At 38.0% G+C, this 21,057-nt stretch overlaps 1 protein-coding gene across 1 annotated transcript in view; it reads left to right on the forward strand.

Moving 5' to 3' along the window:
• Positions 1 to 549: 549 nt before the first annotated feature.
• The window catches only part of LOC124795781, a 106,218-nt gene continuing 85,710 nt past the window's right edge, over positions 550 to 21,057 (forward strand). The window contains exon 1 of the mRNA XM_047259863.1: positions 550 to 602. The gene's annotated coding sequence lies outside the window, so the exon portion shown is untranslated. The remainder of the gene's footprint in view (positions 603 to 21,057) is intronic.

Below are 21,057 nucleotides of genomic sequence, written 5' to 3' on the forward strand. Positions count from 1 at the left end.
TAGACGGCCTAGCTTATGATAAATATGTTAGCTTTATGTATAAAGTACCGACCAAAGAATGATTGTTATTAGAAGAACCTAGCTTAACTACAGTTAATCTACAACCAATTATAGCTGAAAAGGTAAAAAATTTAGAAGTCAACATATTTATTGTTTCTAGTAGTGAAGTGTCAATTATTTCTAGTGGTTTCTTTAATACATTGCGAAATAAACATAACTTACCGCTATTACCAATAACAAGACTGTATACAGTACGCATTTCTGGAACCAAAAGTAAAGTTGTGAAATACGACACTCAGGTGAACTGCAACACTGGGACTGTCCCATTTCATCAGACACTTTTAGTGGTGGAAAACATCAATAGAAATGTGTTATTGGGTCTAGATTGGCGATCAGAATTTAACGTCATATTGAATTTTGAGGACAGTTGTCTTTAATTTGGACTAGAAGGCGATAAACACTGGGTAAAGTTTGTGACAGACCCCTAAAAAAGTAAACAAATAACTGAGAATCACCGTTTACGATTAACAGTGACAGCGCAATTGTCACCAGAGATTGAAGGCTTAAATCATCTATCACACCGAGCTGACATACGAAAGAAAGTAAGTGAATTCTCAATATTTAACAACAACCAAAATTTGGATTTAGCTAAAATTCTATTGGAATACGAAATGGTATTTTCTGATAGTCCAGGTACTATTAGTGACTACGTATGTAAATTTAAGATCAAAAATAATACTCCAATTTTCGGTAAACCTTATCCGATACCAGTGAGCTTGAAAGAAGCGGTTAAAGAAGAAATAGATAAGATGATCGACAGCAAAATAATAGAACGTAGTACGAGTGTTATGAATAACCCTTTACTAGTGGTAAAAAAGGTTTAGGTTGTGTTCCGTTACACAAGACTGTAGCGAGGAAGTGACATAGTTCACAGAAGTTACCACACAGTCGAAGGCGTTGCGAGTGTGATCTTCGAAGACGAAATTTTTGGTGGGCAGAAATAACTGTGTTAGTGCGTTGTGTTGTTTGTTAATGTTTCTGTCGAGGTGGTAGGTGCTGCGTGGAACTGTTGTAGTAACTCAGCAATAGGTTTTGAGCTATTGTGATTTCTAAGAGGCGAAAAGCGGAACTAAAAATTGTTGGATAGAAAACAGGAAATGTGATATACATTCGCATTCTGGGAGGCAAATAAACTGAACGGTTAAAATGATTGTTGTTAGAATATCGTATGTTCCCATAGCATATAAATGTATAGGTTTTATTTAATACTGTGACGTGTAGTGTTGTACTCATAAATGTTGTAAATGGCAGATCTATCATAGCTGTGTTTTATGCAACTTAGTACTGTTGTAGTGGCTGTTCGAAGGCTTCTTCAAAGGTACTTCTCATATAAACATGTTTAAATGTTAAGTAATGGAGTTGTTGAACTTAGGTTATAAGTATTAGAATTTCAATGTTAGAATGGATAATTTTTAGATCTTAGCTGTGCTGCGTAGCAAGAAAATGCTGTACGGCAGATTGAATAAAAGTATGCTGTCAATCCTGTTTGTGGACCAGTACAGTGAGAAAGATCTAAGTGTGAAGCAGGCAGTACTGGCCTTTTTGGACTGTACCAAAAAGATGCAAACTCTGAACAAATGTTTCAACAGTAATTAAGTTTCATTCTTGATAATTTTGTCCCATTTTCTTGCCGATTGCCAGTCATTGCCTCATCACTATTTCCTACCTGAGCCTAAGATGAGGTTATTCACACAAGGTCAGTCGCTGATGCTATACCCATCTGCTTTGACCTGGGATGTCATGGTGAGACTCAATGTTTTTGAGTATTTGTGTTTGTAGATTGTGTGTTGTCGTATTTGGTTTCACTCTCTTGTGCTGGATGTTTGTTAGTGAGTTGTCTGACATGAATCGAATGTTTCAGGTTGCTATTGAAAGAATTTGTGCTGGTTTTCTGGTGAGTTACTTTGAATTTGCATATTTTGGCTGATGGATTCATTCTTATGTTTGGAAATATTAGTGCCTTGTGTTTCTTGTGGTCTGAGATTTAGTGTTTTTCTCTTTTCTTAAGTTGTGAAGAAGATACAGACATTTATGAGTAGGTCATTGCTTGTTGCAATGGGCAAAGTTGTTTGTGTGTATTAAAATTGGTGGTGATGAGAGTTTTCATGAAATTTCGGAATTTCCTTGTTAGTGTTTGGTAACTGCTGGATTGTTATTGGTAGATATCACGGGTATTGATGTACCATCATTGGTTAGGATACATTTCTGATATTAGTGATGTGAGCATGGTTTGGTTTGTTGTACTGAGAACTTTGGTTTAGATAGAGTAAGTGAAAGTGTGGTATCTAGGGCTTTGCTTGAGCTATAAGGGTGAAGTGAAATTTGCAACACCATGTTTTAGAGTGGTTGGTTCATGGTGTCCAGGGCTTTGTTGGAGGCATGTAGGTCAAGTGAAAATTGTGTTGAGTTTTTGAGTCCTGTATGGGTTACTGGTATTGAGATCTTCATTTGAGCTATATAGGTCATACAAAATATGCAACACCAACAGTTTTCATTTTTGTAATGTTTTTTGTTAAATTTTTAGGATTTTGTGAGCTTGATTTTTGGCAGTGATGTCATTTTTGCAGTGATGTCATTATTGTCACTTTCATTTATTTAGTTTGCCCTATTCATTTGGTTGTCCTCTTAGTTTCAGTCTATTCCACTAGTTAAATACCTTACGTTATTTATGTTTGTTTGCATGTGTAATGAGTGACCTCGTGGTCACCATATTACATGGGCTTGAAATAGTGTACACCATGTTGATGGCATTACTGATCAAAACAGGCAGGTGGAATCATGACTTTTGTGATTGGTGTAAAGAACGGCAGCTAACTCTAAATGTAGATAAATGTAAATTAATGCAGATGAATAGGAGAAAGAATCCCGTAATGTTTGAATACTGCATTAGTAGTGTAACGCTTGACACAGTCATGTTGATTAAATATTTGGGCGTAACACTGCAGAGTGATATGAAGTGGGACAAGCATGTAATGGCAGTTGTGGGGAAGGCGGATAGTCGTCTTCGGTTCATTGGTAGAATTTTGGGAAGATGTGGTTCATCTGTAAAGGAGACCACTTATAAAACACTAATACGACCTATTCTTGAGTACTGCATGAGCGTTTTGGATCCATATCAGGTCGGACATAGGGAGGACATAGAAACAATTCAGAGGCGGATTGCTGATTTGTTACTGGTAGGTTTGATCATCACGCGAGTGTTACAGAAATGCTTCAGGAACTCAGGTGGGAGTCTCTGGAGGGAAGGAGGCGATTTTTTTTCGTGAATCACTTCAGAGGAAATTTAGAGAACCAGCATTTGAGGCTGACTGTAGTAGAATTTTACTGCTGCCAACTTATATTTCGCAGAAAGACCACAAAGATAAGGTAAGAGAGATTAGGGCTCGTACAGAGGCACATTAGGCAGTCATTTTTCCCTTGTTCTGTTTGGGAGTGGAACAGGTACCCTCCGCCGCACACCGTATGGTGGATTGCGGAGTACGTATGTAGATGTAGATGCATCGTACTGTACCTGAGAAAGCTGTGTGGTGCCTAAAAATCAGTCATTATAGTAGTCACAAAGGTGTCAAGAAATAACTGCAGTTGGCTGACTCCTAGACACTGCCACAATCACAGAGATATTTTAGTCAAAGTGTAGTGTGGTTGTGAAAAATCAGTTCAAGTTGAACTGTGATCTGCCCTATTAATACAAGGCAGAAATATAACTTTTGTGCAAACTTTGCATCCTTACCTAGGATTTAACAAAGTTATGTACTATGGTATGAAGATATTTGAGAAGCTCCCATCTAACTACTGCAAGGAATTAGTTATCTCAGCCAATTCAAAGTAAAATTTAAAACATACCTCATTAGTGTGATTCTTGAGTTTCTCCCAGCGTATTTGATAATCAAAATATCCACGGATGTACTGCCGCTCTACGGTGTCCAATGGGCACAATATTTCGGCGAACATACATGTCGCCATCATCAGGTGAACTGACAGACTGAGCTCTTGTGAACGTGCCGGTACGAAGATCCGTACGCTATGGCTGCTCAGGAGGAACTGGGTTCGGTCGCAGCAGCGGCCGATTTAAATACTGTCCGCCCACGGTGCACTCCCTCGCCCTCCGCGTCCTGTGCCACGGTCGCACGGTGGAACAGATTGCGACGGCGTCTGAGATGACGTCGGTGTGATGGCTCTGTCCGCCGTGGTTGTCACAACTATACGTTTGCTCGATTTACTCTTGATTAACCCAATCGCTGGTTTCCAAGCCCTGCTAAGATTATAGCCACAATCACGGTTTATGAGGTCATCATTAGTGCGAATTTCGATGGCCTCTCTAACGACGCTGTCCCAGTATCTCGTCGTCTGTACCAGAATCCTCCTGCGTTCATACTCCATAGTGTGATTTTCCGACAAACAATGCCAACTTGCTCGGATGCATCAGTCAAGTGTGCCTCTGGAGTTCACGGCATTGATCCTCGACAGTACACATCGTCTGACCAATATACGACTTGCCACATTGACACGGAATCTGGTACACGCCGGCCTTCCTCAAACCGAGGTCATCTTTGGTGCTCCCGACCAGTGCATGAGTTTTATTCGGAGTACAAAACACAGTTCCGACCCGGTGTTTCTTCAAAATGCGGGCGATTTTCCCCGAGAGTGCGCAGTGCCTAGCTCCTCCCTCGTGATTTCATCCATCTACACAGGTTGGGCGGAGAGCACGTTGAATCTGCCACTCTGAGTACCCATTTTTTCGAAATTCAGTTCTCAGATGTTCCAATTCCTGGGGTAGACTCTCTGCGTCAGAGATAGTGCGCGCCCTATGTACTAGAGTTTCAAGTATCCCATTCCTCTGTGAAGGGTGGTGGCAGCTGTCTGCATGCAAATACAGATCAGTGTGTGTTGTCTTCCGATACACCCCATGACCTAGGGTGCTGTCAGCCCTTCTCTTGACCAAGACGTCAATGAAAGGTAATTTACCCTCCGTTTCAGTCTCCATAGTGAATTTTATGTTGGGGTGTATGGAGTTTAGATGTGTAAGGGAGTCAAGGAGTTTATCCATACCATGTGGCCAGATGACGAACGTGTCGTCCACATAACGGAAAAAGCAGGTAGGTTTCCATTCGGATGACGACAGGGCTTCCTCCTCTAAGTTCTCCATGTACAAATTCGCTACCACCGGTGAGAGTGGGCTACCCATGGCGACTCCCTCCGTTTGTTCATAGTATTCTCCATTAAAAAGAAAATACGTGGAAGTCAAGACACCCCTAAAAAGTTCAGTGGTCTTCTTGTGAAGCTTCTGACTAATCAATTCTAGTGACTCTCGCAGGGGTACCCTCGTAAACAAGGAAACGACGTCAAAACTCACCATGATATCTGACTCATCCAACCTGAAGCTATCAAGGCGTTTAACAAAATCCACGGAATTACGTATGTGATGAGGGCATTTACCCACATAAGGAGTTAATATTCCCGTCAGGTATTTGGCCAACAAATATGTAGTTGCCCTGATGTTGCTGAGAATGGGGCATAATGGTACCCCCTCTTTGTGAACCTTCGGGAGTCCATATAGTCTAGGCGGTACCGGACCTTGAGGTAACAATTTCTTAGCGCCACCCTCCGGTAAATCTGCGTCCTTCAGAAGCGACCTCGTCTTGTTCTCCACCTTCTTTGTAAGGTCAACGTTAATCTTCCGGTAGGAATCGTCATTTAGCAGGCTCTGCATCTTATCGGTGTAGTCCTTATGGGAGACAACAACTGTAGCATTGCCTTTGTCAACCGGTAAGACAACAATTTCAGAGCGCTCCCTCAGATCATGAATGGCCGCCCTCTCTTTACTGGTGATATTTGACTTCATCAGCTTGGATTTCGTCAACGCAAGACAAGTTTCAGGACGTATTTCCTGATTCAGGCGGAAGTCAAGCTGCAACCTGTTCAACAGCACAAACAATTTCTGCGACCGTAGTGAACTTGGGGGTGGGAGCGAATTTGAGACCTTTCTGCAAAACCGAGACCGCATCATCACTCAACACCATGCCACTCAAATTGATGACAGTCTTGCACGGAACCTGCAGAGATGGTTTGCCGAGGAGACGTGAGAACTTAGCTGTTTGATGTCCCATTGCCTTCTTATGGGCGGAATCAGCTGCAACCCAGGTGACACCATCAATCCAATCCCAGGAAAAAGAAGTGAAATTACTAGCCAGTTGCAAATGTAGTTTGAGTAATTCCTGTGAGATAAACTCAAGGCTCTGGCGGGTGAATTGCACTCTCTCACGTACCAATGCGAGGCTGGCTCGTTTCTTGATTCTCTTAGCTGTTGCAGAATCGATGTGATGCATAACCTTAGCAAAATTTGGAACAACATTCTCGGAATGACATCTCTTTAGAAAGGCAAGAGTACTTAGCAAACGACATCTACGGTGGCACCAAGAGTATGGCCCCCATTTCAAACAGGGGGGTTTGACACTAATTTAGCATAGCAGTCTTGATAACAGTCTTTTGCGGCTACTGAACACAAAACATTGTTGATATGTTCAGCAAGTTTTCTGCAAAAATCACAATCACATTTCTCTGCTTCCTCAGACAGCATGTGTTTCAGAGTTAATTGTATCGTTGCCATCAATATGTTAATGAAACTCTTGTGAGTGGGCTTCAGTGATCCAGAAAAGTGCCTAACACCAGCCATATGCATGTCAATAGACGTTGCTGAGGTCTCCTGTCACAGCACTCCATAGCAGGAGAGACATCAGGCAGACATTGAAACCCTGTGGCAGCATCATGTTTACTACAACAAATAAACTAGAATGGTGCTATCTTTTTGTTTGGTCATCAGCTTACTCAGTTACAGATATGAGATGACAGTGTAAACTTGCACAAAAGCACGCGTCCCCTCCACACAAATCCCCTCACAAAAGTCTAGACATGGCACTCACCAGCCATATACCATGAAGTGAACTGCCATAACCATCTCTCAACCACATCATTTACATTTACAATAGCTATGGCTTAAGTTACACAATAAAGCCAGTGCCCCCAACTAGACATTTACTTTTCAGTCACAGAAATGGTGTCATTAGTATTATTTTGCTAAATACACAGAAGCAGAAGCAATAAGTAAATTATTGCCCAGATTATTTGCCATATTATTTTAAACTGTTTTCATCCAAGACAAGAGAAGTCACCTCATTCTTGTAGGTTTATGTCCAAATCAGTTGATGGCTTCTGATAAAGAATTTACATCATCATACTATGCACCTGCTAAACGAACAAGTTCACAATCTTAGCCAGAACCCAATTCATCTTCTCTCTCTCACTGTAATGTTACTGGAAACTTATTACCTATAGACATACTGTCACTGAAAAAAAACAAATATAATGTAACTGACTGCTTTTGCATAAATGCAAAAATGTGCACAGGCACAGGTCATTGTTGTGTGGAGAGCTGTTCTTGTACCAAGACTTCAGCTGACGGAAATTGGAATGACCTCTTCAATGACAAAGTGTTGCTCACTAGAAAGTGGTGCATCAACATCGAGATCTGTCTCGACAGTTATTCACAGTGGCGGCAGCTCCTCCAATTGTTGATTCTCCGCAAGCCTTTCCGCACTTTGCTGAAGTCTTCCAACTTCTCAGCCTCCGCCGGCCGGTGTGGCCGAACAGTTCTAGGTGCTTCAGTCTGGAACCGTGTGACCTCTACGATCGCAGGTTCGAATCTTGCCTCGGGCATTGATGTAAGTGATGTCCTTAGGTTAGTTAGGTTTAACTAGTTCTAAGTTCTAGGGGACTGATGACATCAGATGTTAAGTCCCATAGTGCCCAGAGCCATTTGAACCATTTTTCTCAACCCCCATACAGACAAATAGCCTCATGTAACTACTGAAACTCCAGTTATGCAGTATTTCGTTATTTTGCAGTTACACAGAATTTCCATATTTTTTACCTTGTTTGACTTGAGCAGAATTTTTTTCCACCTTCATTTGCATTGTAAGGAAATTAAATTCCATCATTCTGGCAGAAACAGCTGTGCCACGCATGTCAGCTGAAGAAAATCAGGAAAGGAAAGCAGATAAAATGCGAAAACACTCTGTGTAGTGTAAGCCAGCCTTTGGTCAAAGAATCTGTCTATTTAATATCTGTTTCAAATTTATGCCCTGAACAAATTTCCTCTCTCTTTATTTTCTTTACTTATCACTAATTTGATATGAGGCAAGAATCAGTTGCCTGCTACTCAGTCACAGATCTGATGTGAAAAGCCTTGAGGAAGATTGTGACCATTTAGATGGAGACCACATAGTAAGAGATAAGTTCCACTCTTGGCAAGGTATCCATTGCACGTACTGTCTGTTGGTAGAAACCTGTGGTCAATGGGACATTACACACTAATCCTCACACAATGGAAAATCCATTATGTAATAATGACAATGTTATGAAAAGGGTACTTGCTACTCATCATATAGTGGAGATACTGAATATATGTTATGTAATTGTGACTAATGCCTGTTTGACTGAAAGCTTTGTTTGACAATATTTTTGTTGTGCCTAACTGTGAATCAGCACCTCCACTATATGGTGAGTAGCAACTATCCTTTTTATAATATTGTCAAACATTAATCTTCCTTTTTTATTGCTGTGAGATGACAAAGCAATCCAGGTACAGTTATTGGTGTCACTATTTTAAACCAGACAACTACTTTTGTTGTTATAACCAGTGCTTGATATGTGATGGTATTCTGTACCAATACCTCTGATAAAAAACCATTAAAATAATGTTTTAAGACAATTAAAAACAACAGTCCCTGTTAGATCACAGTACAGGTACTACTACTTTTTTTTTTTTTTTTTTTTTTACAAATCTAGCACTGTCCACAACTGTTGCTAGCTCTACTTGTTCTATTTATTCAAGATCATGTTACAACCAAAAGGCCAAACCAAACTGAACATATCTAGAAGATACTGTTGTAAATTCATGTTCATTTTCACAGCTCATTATGTACTCTCACAGACTGATCAATCTGAAGTTACAAGCAGAGGAGAGGTGATGTGTGGAAAGAATCAAAGAAAAATAACTGAATACATGACAAATAAGAAGCTATGTATCATTGGTTGAATGTGTTACGATGGGCTCATTATATCTTATTCTAAACATATACAGGTTTCTAGGACAGATGAATATTCAGTATTTCTTCATCCCATTGCTGGGAGTTTTGCAATCAAAAGACTTGATTCAGTAACATCTGACTGCAAACTCAGAACTTCATGGAATGATTTCTCGCAATGAGAGAGAAATGTAGATTGAAGTTGCAGTCTGGCAGAAATTTTCACATGTCACTAATAGGTATTAGATTTATACCTAATACTGCTGATGTCAAACAGTTCACACTAAGCGAATAAATTTTGAGTAATTGAATATATTATAACAAAACATTCAACATTCCATGCAGAGCCAATGACAAAATATTTTAATTTCATGCTTTCACAGCTTTACTTTTGAAGAAATCTAGACAACTCGGTCAAAAAATATTATCCTTGGACCTATAATCATTAGTGAATGGACCTATAACCTCTTCTCAAGAGTGCATGCACTCTCCTCTCCCCACCCTCACCCCCCACTTTCCAAGACACACACCCATGATGTAACATTATGCAATGATTCTGTAATAACTTTCTTGGGGCAGTGGTGGAAGCAGGGATTGTGAACAACACACATATAAAATGAGACAATATATGTAAGAGACATAACTCCTTTGGCAATAAACAAATTTATTATACTGCAGTTGTTTTTAACATGTCATTGCAACAGTAACTCCAACACAAGAGATACAAGAGTCATCCACTTCAATAAACATTTTATGACAGTGGGTTTTCACAGTGAAAGTAAACCATTTTATTTTCTTAGTGTATCTATGATACTACTATTGTCAGTGCCATAACATTAATATATTACCAGACACATTAATTTGGCAAAGATGGTAAAATATAAAAAAAAGATCTTGGGAATCCTTAGTAACCATCCCAGAAAATATAGGGTGGTGGCAGAGAGCATTTGGTTGTACAGTCCTGAAGTTCTGGTATGATACTGGATCTTTGATGTGTTTCTGGGGAAAAAAACAGACCCAAAGGATACTGAATGAATTATTGAATACTTTTTGATGGAACCTGGCAGTAATGAAATGAAATGAACAAACATAAATAGAATATCATCACTAGATGTCAAATTAGAATAACATCACTACACGTCAAATTACAAAAGAATTAAGTATGTACTGATTGGTACCATGAATTTTATATGTAGAGTACACCACTCCACTGCCAAAGAGATACAAATCAACCTCAAATGAAGTCCCTATGAGTAAAAACTTCTGCATTTGAACAACTATTAAGATTTCAAACGCTGAAGCACATATCCAGCTAATCTGATCACATATTGCATCACACTATAAGTGGGATACTGGGGATAGTAATGCTAGTGTTTAACAACTGTCATTTTGTCGATGGATCTTCAAGGCATTGGGCATTCTCACAGCACCTTCACGTTATATACATTTACCAATGTGGCATGACATGAATAAACAATCACAACTCCAAAAGAATAGCGATCTCTTCCACTCACTGGCAATAATGACATCACTGCAAAACAAATATTCACCCAAATATCAAGCACACAAAATCCTAAAAATTTAACACAAAAAATTACAAAAATGTAAACTATTGACCTATATATCTCAAATGGTCTCAATAATAGTAATCTATAGAGAACTCAAAAACTCAACACAATTTTCACTTGACCTACATACCTCCAAAAAGAGCCCTTGATACCAGGAACCAAACACTCTAAAACACGGTGTTGCAAATTTCACTTCACCCTCATAGCTCAAGCAAAGCCCTAGATACCACACTTTCACTTACTCTATCTAAACCAAAGTTCTCAGTACAACAAACCAAACCATGCTCACATCACTAATATCAGAAATGTATCCTAACCAACGATGGTACATCAATACCCATGATACCTACCAATAACATTCCAGCAATTACCAAGGATATTCTGAAATTTCATGAAAACTCATCACTACCAATTTTAATACACGCAAACAACTTTGCCCATTGCAACAAGCAAGGACCTACTCGTAAATGTCTGTATCTTTTTCACAACTGAAGAAGAGAAAAACATTAAATCTCAGACCACAAGAAACACATGGCACTAATATTTCCAAACATAAAAATGAATCCATCAGCCAAAATATGCAAATTCAAAGTAACTCACCAGAAACCCAGCACAAATTCTTTCAATAACAACCTGAAACATTCAATTCATGTCAAACAACTCACTAACAAACACCCAGCACAAGAGTGCCACCAAATGCAACAACACACAATCTACAGTCACAAATACTCAAAAACATTGAGTCTCACCATGACATCACAAGTCAAAGCAGATGGGTATAGCATCAGCAGCAGACCTTGTGCAAATAGCCTCAAGTTAGCCTCAGGTAGGAAATAGTGATAAGGCAATGACTGCCAATTGGGAAGAAAACAGGACAAAATTATCAAGAATGAAACTTAATTACTGTTGGAACATTTGTTGAGAGTCTGCATCTTTTTGGTGCAATCCAAAAAGACCAGTACTGCCTACTTTGCATTTAGGAGCTCTTCCTCACTGTACTCACCCACAAACAGGATTGGCAGCATACTTTTATTCAATCTGTCCTACATCATTTTCTTTTTAAGCAGCGCAGCTACAATCTAAAAATCGTCCATTCTAACAGTGAAATTCTAATGCTGACATCCTAAACCATTTACTCCCTAATGGTACTTATGATTAACAATAAAGAGTGAATTTACTGGACACTGATTTGATTTACGACTTTTCTGAATGTTAGGCGAGACATTCATATGAATCTTTACCTGTTGTTTCAGCATTTCGTTTTTCATATACAAATTTCCCACAGTATCTCCAGTTTTGCTGCATTTCTCTTCCTGTTTTTTTTTTTTGCGAGTTTGATCGCTGTATACGTCAGTGACTAAACATAAGTTCAACAACTCCATTACTTAACATCTCAACATGTTTAAATGAGAGGTACCGTTGAAGAAGCATTCCAACAACCACTACAACAGTAGTAAGTTGCTTACAACACAGCTGTGAAACTAAATCTGCCGTTTATAACGTTCATTAGTACAACACTACACGTGCAGCTTGAGTACATACGTCATAGTATTAAATAAATCCTATACATTTATATGCTGTGGGAAAATACGATATTCTTACCACAATCATTTTAACCGATCAGCTTATTTGCCTCCTAGAATGCGAATGTATATTACTTTCCTGTTTTCTCTCTAACAATTTTGCGTTCTGCTTTCCGTCTCTTAGAAATCACAAAAGCTCCAAGCCTAAGGATGAGTTACTACAACAGTTCCATGCAGGATCCAAGGAATGCAGGATCTACCACCTCGACGAAAAAAATAACGAACACCGATCTTTCTGCCCGCCAAAAATTTCCTCTTCAAAGTTAATACTCGCAACCAGTGATCTCCATACTAAGTTTTCCCAAGATAATACTGAACTCTTCTGATGTGTGAGATCCAGAGGGGGTTGGAATAACAACCCAAATTCGTATCAGTTGAAGTGTGCTATGCGCAAGTTGCTTTTAGGCAGTAATGTTAGCACTGTTGGGGGAAACTGCCAATTTTAACATGTGTTCAATGGTACATGTATGACTGTACGATTTCCGATCACAAAAGCGTCCTCTTGTAGATGATGATGATTCTTGTATGTTTGTAGATGAAGTAGAAAAATGGTGCTCACTTATTAAAGAGGGTACTCTGTTTTCCACACACAAGCAGAACATTTTGTACTACAGTGCAGGGTATGTTGCCCTCATAATTTGAAAACAAGTTACATGTAAGGACTGCCTCTACATTTTTAGTCCACCTGTTGTGTGTAATGACACAACATATACACTTCTCAGGACTGCAGAAAAGAGCTCATTCACAAAATTTGTAAGCCAAGGCAAGCTTATTGAAACAAGTAATTCTGTATACTCTGTGGTGGAGCACTCAGAAAAATTGTTTCAAATGTTTGTTGTCAGTGGTGGCATGAGGCAAAAGCACTTAATTCGTAAGATTGCCATGTGTGTCCTTAAAAAATCTGTGAAATATTCATTCCCTCAACTTGACCATGACTTCCATAATGAATGCGGAGCTGAAGAATTGCATGAGACACAACTCATACATAAGATTGCATCCAGGTGCGGCTGAAAACATACGGGAAAAAGTTTTCAGCTAAGAAAATAGGTCACAATACAACTAGTGTAAGACAAAAACTCAGTAAGATATTTTACTCATTAATGTGTAATGTTGTGCCTGTAACATTGCAGCAGTGGTTAAAAATGTATGAAAATGACAAAAAATAAATTTCATATTTTGTGTTTTTGTGTTCTCATTTCAATATCTTTGCTCATGCTTAATGTTTACAGTATTCATCATTTTACAAATGATAAAAAAAAGTACAGAGACATATAAAGGTGTTCCTGGGGCCATTACAATCAGGGTAGCTTTTAACTAATCTTTGTACCGATTGCTATTTTTGTTTCGAATGGCTGGTGTTCCACCTGTTTGTATTATTTGGTACCAAATGTGACGTTTTTATTACCTTTATGATTTATTCAAATGTCTTTCCACCTCCCTACAAGCTCTTAGGCTTGTGGTTTTTTTTTTAAATTGTTTTGACTGTGAAGTAAGCTTCTGACAGTGATTTAAGTTGAACACTGCCAGGTTGGTACAAAGATCTTGATATTTCAAAATAAATCCGGAAACTGAATCAACACTGTTTTTACTTCTTATTAACACCTGATTTCTTTTTGTTGGGATGCAAATTTATTCAGAACATTAGATATGGGTAAAATACTACGTTTTTTAATACTAAAGTTACTACTACATATTTCCTCATTTCCAAGCTCACCTTAACAATATGTGTTAAATTTTAGTGTCTGTTGTGATGTAGATTGTGTGTGCAGTACTTTCAAAAAGACGGAAAAAAGTGGTGCCAAGTTACCCAGATTGACTGAACTGTTTATATATGTTAGTGCTCAGTTAAATATGCACTTTAAACTAACTGATTTCATCACAATTTCCACGTTGGTACATGTGAATTAGTTCAATAAAAGAAGAGAACAATTTTTGTGTCAGTGTTGCACGTAATTTTGGTTGTTTCATACAGTGCCTGACAACAATCAGCATATTGTTGTGGATATCCAAATTCACGCCATTACGTATTTGTCAACGCCAAAGATGATGTCGCCACTGATAAGTGCATTACATACGTGAATAAAACTGTTCCTTATGCCTAGGAAAAACATTGTTTCGCTTTTAGGTACTTTATGATATTACAGTAGACTTTAGTGTTCATGCGCGTAAAACGAAATTGGTAGTTCGTTGCGTTAATGTTAGCGTAGTTAGTTTTATTATCGTCAGGAATGTAGATACTTTCAAACGAAAACGAGTGCCACCTTTCTAACTGAAATATCACGTCCAGTTTCTCGCCTGACTGCAATATGGAGGCGCTAACAGACGACGGCACTCTGTGACAGCCGAAGTTCGCCATCCAGTTAGTATAGAGATCACCATGGAGGTATAAGGAGACCTCCATGGAGATCACCGCTCGCAACGCCTTCAACTGGATGTGGTAATTCCTGTGAACTATGTCATTTCCCGTGTTTCGCTGTTGCTAGAGACAAGAGTATTACATTAAAGCGCATGGTGAAGTCATACTGTTATAACATAGCGTTAATTTTACTATTAATTATTGAAGCTAACTGGAGACAGGCAGGAAAGTTAGGCTTTCGGGTGGAGGGAAGCCAAAATGTATCAGAAAAACGGGAAAAATAAAATGAATGACAACAAATACGAAACAGTAACATAAACTGTGGAGAAACCAACAATCTACATTCTAAATGAAAAGACAGTAAAAAAACTAACGATTATCTACAAAAAATAAGGAATATTGGAATCAATTACTAGAATTAATCTATGTAGGTCAATTACAGTCACAGATTCATAAGTAAATTATTTTTGCAGTTGTATGCTTCAAAAGGTAATAGCATTTCTACATTTGTTATTGTTCTCTAAGACAACTCCGGTGTATAGCAAAAATTGGCGCCAGTAACTAACTGACCTATATAGATCAATTCTAGTTAACAATTCCAATATTAGTAACTTTTTGCAGCAGTTCAGGGAGCAATTACAAGTGCAGAAATCATATTAGCCTACATTTCAGTGCACACATGTGTTGAAAAACTATTTAATTAAGGAATCATCGAATGATTGGAATTGTTAACTAGAATTGACCTTTATAGTAGATCTATTCTAGTTACTGATTCCAACTCTTCGATGGTTCATAATTTTGGACACTTTTGCAGTAAATCTGTGTACTATTTTTTTGTAAATTTCTTATCGATCTGAAAACGAGCATGAAAAACTAATAAATATTGTAGGTATAGCTTCCGAATTTTTCTCTTTTTCATAGTAATGGAGAGAATAATACCGTACGTAGAAATCCTGTAACACTTCAGTGCACACGTTTGTTGTTAAAACGATCTAAGTAACGAAATGTAGAATGTTTGGAATTAATCTATATGGGTCAGTTCCAGTTACCGATTCAAGTATTTCTTATAGCCTCGTTTTTGTCAATTTTCGTTACTTGTTTACTCGTCCTGTTAGATTTAACAATTAGTGTTAAGAGTTAACGCTTTTGATAAATTTATGGCTTCATCGCGCACTATACTGTACTAGATTTAAAGGTTCTCTGTACTTTTCTTACTCGCATAAATTACGACAATAATTTATTTCAGACATGTATACTTCTCTTTTTCTGTTCTTATTTATTTACATTACTTTTCATTCTTGTCGCTATAATTTGTGGCTAAATAATTAATCACGTGAACTCTGTAATTTTAACGTATCCTACATTTGTTTGTTTACGAATATGATCGGTTGCTTTCACTATGTAGCGTCTCTGCCTTAGATATTACGTCATCGCTGAAAGCCGACGAGTGGAACTGGACACTAGAATTGACCTAAAAAGTCTTGCTATACATTTCGCACAGAACTTTTGAAGATTCTATTATTTCGCAAAATTTTGGGGGCTACTGAAGAACGGGATACAACCCGTCGGCTTTGACAAATGACGTCAGAATTTGCCAGAGATGATTTATTGGGCATATTTAACAATAAAGACAGAGTGTTCATAAACAAATGCAGGAGAGAAAACAGATGGTTGGCATACATCACATCTAGTAATATTTCGAAGATAATGTTAAGGATATCACTTGTTTGAGTTCTAGTACTTCTGTAAAAAGTGAACAAAAAAAAGGGATAGAAGGGACGGTAGCATGGAATACCTCAGTTGACATATAAATGAGTTGTATCGCGAACTTCTGTCGATTTGTATAGCTTAGCTGCAGTATGGAATACAAATTTAACATACGTCGACTTCTTCATTTTCTTTAGCATTAGTATCCTATTCTTCCGTTGACCTATATAGGTCGACTGAGGTACGGGATACAAATTTTGCAGGTGTTGTTTCTTTGGCTTCTGCAACTATTAGCATTCTGTTCTTAGGTAGATAGGAATACTAGCGAAGGCAAAAAGACCTACTTACAAAATATTTGCATCCCATACTTCAGTTGACCTATATAGGTCAACTGAAGAGTAGGATACTATCGCTAACGAAAATGAAAAAAAATCGATGTACATAACATTGGCATCCTGGGCCTCAGTTCAACTACACGGAGGAGGAAAGAAACGACATATATTATACCCTATACATCAGTTGAACCACAGAGGTCAACTGAAGTATGGGATAATTTTTTTCCTTCGATACTAATAGTATTGGCTGAAAATTATCAGTCTTGCTAGCGACGACAAAAAAACCGAAAACAGTAAACGTCAACTGAAGCTACTACTTCTAGCGAAGGCGAAATATAGTCACATACCTAACATTTGTCTCCTGTTCTTTAGTTGACACATGAGTAAATGACATCAGTGTTACATATGTCGCTTTTTTCATCTATCTAGCACCAGTATACAGATTTTACATATGTCGGTCTTTTCACCTTAATTAGTCCTTGTACAGAACCGAAAAAACCGTAGTGATACTAGTATTAAGTAAGGGAAAAAGCGCAACGACTGCAAAAGTTGTATTCTCCACTGCATCTGACGAACCCACGATAAACACATAACAATGTAATACGACAAAGGAATACATCAAAATAGACAAATTCAGTACAACATGAAAATTAAAAAAACCAAATTTACCATATGCAAACTCCGCCACAAAAAAACCAAAGCTGGCCTTGAAAGACGTCAAGAAAAATCAGATACCCACATAAACAAGAAACACAGCATCACGAAAAAACTGGCATATATACACACATATAAAACCAAAAGTTCACATCAACGAAATGAAGTAAAATTATAAAAAAATATCCACAGAAGAAAATTACTTAACATAAGAAAATGAAGAATGATGGATCAATCCCAGAACATCCACATCAATATCCCCACTAAACCCATTCTATTCCTTAATTATCAGTTACACTCCTCTCCCTCCATCCCAATCTAAAATTAACTAACAAATTTTGGACGATACATTTGCCCAACATGTTTAAGGAAACACTTAAATGGGCAATATGTATTAAGTACATTATTTATATTCATCTGAATAGCTCTGTAGTGTCGAAATGCGTCCTGTCCCCTTCCCTACAAGTGATTTTATGGCTGACCAATAACCTTCTATACTATTGGTACAACCTCCATTTGATGAAGATCTGAATTCAATATTATAATTCACAACAAGATGCTGAAAACCTCTATTCCCCAAATCCCTATATGAAGAAAAACCATCAGAACCCTCTGCAACATGATATTCAATTAATTTCACCAACACTTTCTTCATTCGATTAGGAACTAATTTAAAAATTATATCATCACTCTGTGGACCTGAAATTATAGCCCTTCAAACCCATAATCCCACCACAGGTTACCCCCTGTTGTGCTTGATTTTGCCAAAATGAGACTCATCGATTCCGACTATAACACAACCCCACCCCCCAAAGCCCCACTATACGTTATATATTCCCCACAAACTTCACTATAAAACGAATACCAGTATAAAACGGTAAGCTCACTCACACGACATTCATGCACACACAACCATACAGGATACTTCAAACACCAGTAGTACGTAATTTTTCTTGTATCCTTCAATGTTACCTCCTCAAACCATGCTCCTCGTCTAATTGAGCACCATAGTCAATCCTTGCTACACCTCCATACGAATAAATCGTGAGAACGACAAACACCCACATATGTTCACAGGCGCATATTTTCGACGCACTCACGACATCAAACATAATCAGCAAGAAGGCCAGACATTTGCAAAAATCGAATGGTTACCATCATATCTATGCCTAAAGCCTCCTTTAAGTCTTCTATATTCAAGGGAACAGATAAATGCACAACTACAAACGAAAATGAAAAACTAAACATTCTTCTAAATAAAAAGCTATTCTTCCAAATTATCTCAGACTCAATAAGAATGAAATTAAGTACTGAAAGAATTGGAAAGAACTAATTATTTAAGTCAATGCAAATGAAAAGAGTCTTACACAATGTCTAGCGCTGTCTTTTAAAAACAAATTCATTTATTTCAATTTACAGTGATGGCGCTTATTCACAGCAGACAACCGATTGATTATTCTATGGCTCGAAAATAAAGACATTAATATATATGAGCAAACTACGACGTCATTGGTAAAAGCCAATGGGTTGTATCCCGTTCTTCAGTTGACCCAAATTCTGAAACAAAGAAAAATATCTTCACCTGCCACAGAGCACGTTAATGAAAACATTTTGTCACAAATGTTACACATCACTTCACCTGAATTTAAAATTACGTCCATGTCGTGGCGTTGCCTCATATGTACATATAAATTCTTCCTGACAGAAAAAATCTTACCAAATACCTCACAAGGCGCTTTATCAAATTCCATTTCACTAAAATACGCTACATGGCGTTTCATGATACTCAAGCAATATTGTTTCTAGATGAGAAACTTTGATGGAACAAGAACCCCAAAGTATATCTTTGAAGGGATCACAGCTATGGCACCTCCCGTGATGTGTATTCAAATAAAGGCACATCTTGTTCATTATTTCTGTCGTGTGCGCTCTATAACTGTTATAAATACTAAAATCTATAGAGCTTACGTGAATAACATAATGTTAGGAAGGCAATTTCGAACATTTTTCTGTTCTTGAATGCGTGTTTGGTCTAGTAATACAACACAGAGTGACGTCACAGGGAAGTGTCACCATGGTGAAATATGGGGGTATGAATGCAATGAGCCTAATGTTATAGGATAGTTAAGATGGCGGATATCCGCTTGATGTTTATGATGTAGTATCACCTCCCCTCTTTTTTTACCTCCATGTTTCTTACAATGTATTAATAATACTTGTGTTAATACGTCAACGCCACTAATCTCTATATACAGAGATCACCATTCAACATATTCCACATTGTTATCCTCAATTCTACAGAAAACCAGGCTAACAGCATATTTGGAGAGATTAGCAGCCTTGATTTCAGACACAATTAAGAGGAAGACTTTAACCCAAAGGAAGGACTGTAATTTATTATGTACGAAAGTTCTTTCCTGTGTAGGATATGAGGAAGAAAAATCCAATAAGTTTTCAGACAATCAAAGAGGAAATTTTTCGCCACTTGATTTGTTTTGTATGAGAATGAGATAGGATCTTGAATATTCTGATGCGGCTGTTTTTGTTTTATGAATTCTTGATTACTCCTTGGAAACTGAAAAGCAATGAGGAAGTTCTATTTCCCATGTTACAAAACATTAGTAGGGGAAATCGAAAACACAAACCAATGGTGAATTAAAACGATTATAGCCAAGTGTTGTGGAAGTGTTTGGTGGTTCACATTGAAATTTGCAAAAATTTGACCTATTGGAGGGGCTCTTTATTAGCTGGAAGTCTACCTAATCTGCCTCTAGAATACTGGAACGAATTTTATGTAAGTTTTCAGACTCTCAAATTGGTTAAATAGTAGATTAGTAAATGACAGATTTCCCATGATACTTTCAGAAAGAGTTCGCTGAGTTATCGTGACAATTCATACACTCAGGTCACTGGTCGAAATGCGTATTTATGCTTGCATATTTCGAAAATACACATTTTCCGTGATGCACGCTTTAACAATCTCTCCAAGACGCAGTATTTTAGGTACTGTTTGTTGTACTAAAATGTCGGGAGATGCGATGTCTGTCTGTGGAATGTTTAATACTGTTTATTACCATTTTTTAGGGTCCGTACCTCAGTCGATAAAAACTGAACAAAAGGCTGCATTCACAGTGGCTGGCTGGCGCCAGAGGTAAAATGCGCTTACACCGGCCGACAGCTTGTCACAAATGCGTCCAATCTCCTTCGTCAGTTTTTGGCGGAGTCAAGGAGGTCAGGACAGGTTAAAATCTATTCTATATATGACAAGTAAGGTACGTTCTAACCTCCAAGTGTGGGATGGATAGCACAACGCCTCTCCTCTGTGCTTGGAGACGAGTGCTACAATGCGGCTTTTGTTATTAAAAGATGTCGAATGCATGTGAATGACCTATTTCTTTCTCGAAAAGGACGGGGCGAGTATTTTAAACTCTGTCCTCAGTAATTCGGACTATCACACAAGTTTTACGAATATTTGATTGAAGGGAGAAAAGTTCTGTTACATACTCGATATGATTCGTAATGACCTTGAAAAGCAATGCAACAAACACTCTGTTTTCCTGAAATTCAAGAAATGCAGATATACAGCAGTTAATCTTCAGTGACTGTCATTCATCAAACGTGTGAACCACAAATACGAAACATTTATTTTGTAAAGAGAAAAAAAAATCGTTTCCCGCTGTTCTGTATTTTATTTCTCCCAGACTCCTTTTT

Source organism: Schistocerca piceifrons, chromosome 4 (assembly GCF_021461385.2).
Source record: "Schistocerca piceifrons isolate TAMUIC-IGC-003096 chromosome 4, iqSchPice1.1, whole genome shotgun sequence".
NCBI classification, from domain to species: Eukaryota; Metazoa; Arthropoda; class Insecta; order Orthoptera; family Acrididae; genus Schistocerca; species Schistocerca piceifrons.